This window comes from Pteropus alecto, unplaced genomic scaffold (genome assembly GCF_000325575.1).
Source record: "Pteropus alecto unplaced genomic scaffold, ASM32557v1 scaffold40, whole genome shotgun sequence".
Classification (NCBI taxonomy): domain Eukaryota; kingdom Metazoa; phylum Chordata; class Mammalia; order Chiroptera; family Pteropodidae; genus Pteropus; species Pteropus alecto.
This window is the reverse complement of record NW_006431919.1, coordinates 2,633,062-2,636,198: the sequence shown is the minus strand read 5'-3', so window position 1 is coordinate 2,636,198 and position 3,137 is coordinate 2,633,062. Positions and strand designations below refer to the sequence as shown.

At 48.1% G+C, this 3,137-nt stretch overlaps 1 pseudogene; it reads right to left on the bottom strand.

Annotated features, from left to right (window-relative positions):
• Window positions 1-345: 345 nt before the first annotated feature.
• LOC112475359 lies at window positions 346-464 on the bottom strand (annotated as a pseudogene).
• Between the last annotated feature and the right edge of the window lie 2,673 nt (window positions 465-3,137).

Sequence of the window (3,137 nt, the reverse complement as noted above, 5' to 3'; positions counted from 1 at the left end):
AAAGCACACAGCCCATTATAGAATCAGAAGCAGATTATGTGGAAGAATATGCTCTAGATAATGAACAGTTTTCCATTGAAGCTGTTATCAAAAAGAAACAATGGCCAAAATGGAGTGTCACTTTTGCTAAGCTGTGTCGCCAAACTAAAGCTTAACAACTAACCTGATTGCAGTTTCAGCCTCTTTCAGAAGTATAATTTCAGAACTTTTATCTATCTATTTATTTGTTCGTTTGTTTGTTTATCTATCTATCTATTTATTTATTTATTTATTTTAGGCAAGGCAACCCTTGGTTGACCTCACAGATTGCAAGGACCTTGTCAGTTTACAATCCTTTATTTTTTACACCTACAGCACCTGGTCTTCCTAGGTGGTCTCCCATCCAAATACTAACCAGGCCCGACCCCGTTTAGCTTCTGAGATCAGACGGGATCGGGCTTGTTCAGGGTGGCATGGCCATAGACCAGAAGTAGAATTTTATATTCCCATTTTAGAGAGCAAGAAATTGAAGCCCAAGGCCACCCAGCAGAAGTAGGATGAGGACCCAGGTTTCTGGTCTCCCAGCTCAGGACCGCATCCCTGGGCATAATTGCAGAGCTACCAGGAGCACCCACTCCCTTCTCACCTTACCTGTCTGAAACCTGAGAGCACCTGGAGGCCTCACAATGCTCTGGGGTGCAGGAGCTGGACTGGTCTGGCAAGACAAACAGGGCTGGGGAAGGTGCCTCAGGAGCAGCCTTCCTGCACCAGCCTCAGTCTGAGGGCCAAGGGTGAGAGGCCCCTGTACATTCTGGCATCACTTTGATTCCTAAAGATTTTCATCTCATTAGAGCCTTTGCCTAGAGCTGCAATTTTCATTGTTGGGTATGCACTGGAATCACCTAGGCAGCTTTAAACAAATCACCTAGTAGTCTAGGTCAAGGCTGAACCCCTGGGTGGGACAGGTTACCACACCAGCACTTAAAGTCCCTTAGATGATTCCAAGCTGCAGCCAAAATAAGGAACCACTGGTCTAAAGCAGCTTTTATCTAATGATAATATGCATGCAAAACGCCTGGAAACTCCTTTAAAGCGCAGGTTGTAACTCAGCAGGCCAGCAGACTAGGGCTGGAGCTCAAGAATTTGCAGTTATATCAAGCTCCCCATGAGGCCAATGCATCTGATTGAGGACCACAGTTAGAGTAGCAGAGGGTGTGGACTAGACTGACTTTCCTCCTATTGAGGGGCAAGGGTGGGATACAGATGGAGTCATTATTTCCTCCCAAGGAATGTGTCTGGTAAAACAAAGCAGGATGGATGAAGCCTAAGTTGTTCCCAGGTTCTCATGTCTACACCTCATCATACTTGAAGGGATTCAGAACAAGCCTCCTCAGGATGTGCTACTTTGGCGTGTGGATTATTCTGAGCTGAAGGCAATCAAGACACTGTGGGTTCATGAAGAACTTTTACCTCTCCTTTAAAGAATTTAAATTTAGGGCCTTGCCCATAAGAAGAGTTATCACCAGAAATAACTTTTTATGAACTGTCAATATCTATCTTGTTATTCAGTCTCATGGCATTTTAATTACTAGACCAACTGAAAGAATCTGGAAGGGTAGAGTAAAATTTCTTTCTCCCCCACACCCTACCACATGCCAAGGTGAGATGGATTCTATGATGTCTGAGGGCCAGTCCAGATGCAGCATCTTTGATTCTGTAAAGTGTCTAGCTCCAACGAGCTGCCCTAGAGGAGGTGAATCCAAGCAGGCTGACCAGAATCCTGTTCTTTGAACAGCTCTGCTCTCTCTTTCTTTCCCCTTCTCTTGCCTGCTTCCGTCCCTGCCCTGCCTTCTCTGCTGGCCTCCAAAGTGTCTCTCAATGATTATTTAAATTCAACAGACCCTGGCTACTTCTGCTAGTAATTGTCCAGCCAAGGACATTTTCAATGACTTCTCTGCAGGCCCGGGCAATTCCTAAGAGAACCTCAATTGTTCCATGACTCCCAACAGGGGTGGTGAGAGCCTTCTTAGGGCTTGGTACCCGGATACCAGGACAGGGGCTAACAATGCATTGGCATCAGATTTCATCTAGGCAGCACCATCATCAACAACCTATTCATGGGGCCTTTTACAGGTTCCAAAGCATTCTAATAGCTGTCTCATTCATTCCACGAGCACACTATTATTGCCTGCAGGACTAGGCTGAAAGATGAGTGAGGATGTCGACTGCCTCCTGTAGTAGTACATTCATCTTGCCGGCAGGGGGCAGCCGCTACCCAATTCAGGCTCAAGTTACCACGCACAATGGCCCCGTGCGGACAGATCTGATTTTTAAAGAGGTTGGAAATTCAGACTTTTATGTTAATTCTTTAAATCGTTAAGGATGGGTAGCTAATTAACTACGTGGGCTAAAAATAAGTCTGCAGGACAGATGTCCCTTAAGGAACCCCGGTGGGCAAACTCTGAAGTTTGATCCCAGAGTGTGGGATTCTGACTTCATTCAAAACATGCCAGAGCTTTACATCATCATTCTAACGTCCGCATTTTACGTGTGAGGAGACTGAGGTTCCGAGAACACGGGGACTTGTCCGGGATTGTTAGGCAAAGCCAAGAGTAGGATCCCGGCGTCCTGACTTTGGTCCAGGTCTTCTTGTAATAGGGCTCTCTCCCACCAGAACCCTGGGCTCTCCAGAGAGACCCCATTCTATAGCTCCGAGGGCGTGTCCCCGAGAGCTGGTCCAGCCAAGGGGAGCTCTGACAGGGCTGGGGAGGTCGCCAGAGCCCAAGGGCAGGAGGGGGAGCCTGAGTTTATTTTTAGCTGCCTAGAATGTGCCTCTAAGCCTTATTTAGACATCAGGCGACAGGGTGAGCTGGAGGCAGCAGGGGCGGAGGAGGAGGTAGCCCCCTCCCACTCTCCGGGCTCCTGTTACAACTGCTCTTCCCTGCCCATCCCCTTATCATCCTTTCTGGGGGCTCTGGGGCGGCTCTAAATAGCAGCCCTTGTTGGCGTGGGCGCTGTCCTGCTCTGGCTGGCTGGCTTTCGCCTCCACCTCCACCCCTGACTCCACATTCCCCACGGTCCCGCAGAGAACTAGAACTCTAGAGCCATAGAATGTTTTCTCTTCACCTTCTGGGGTCACAGATCCCTTTGAGAAGCTG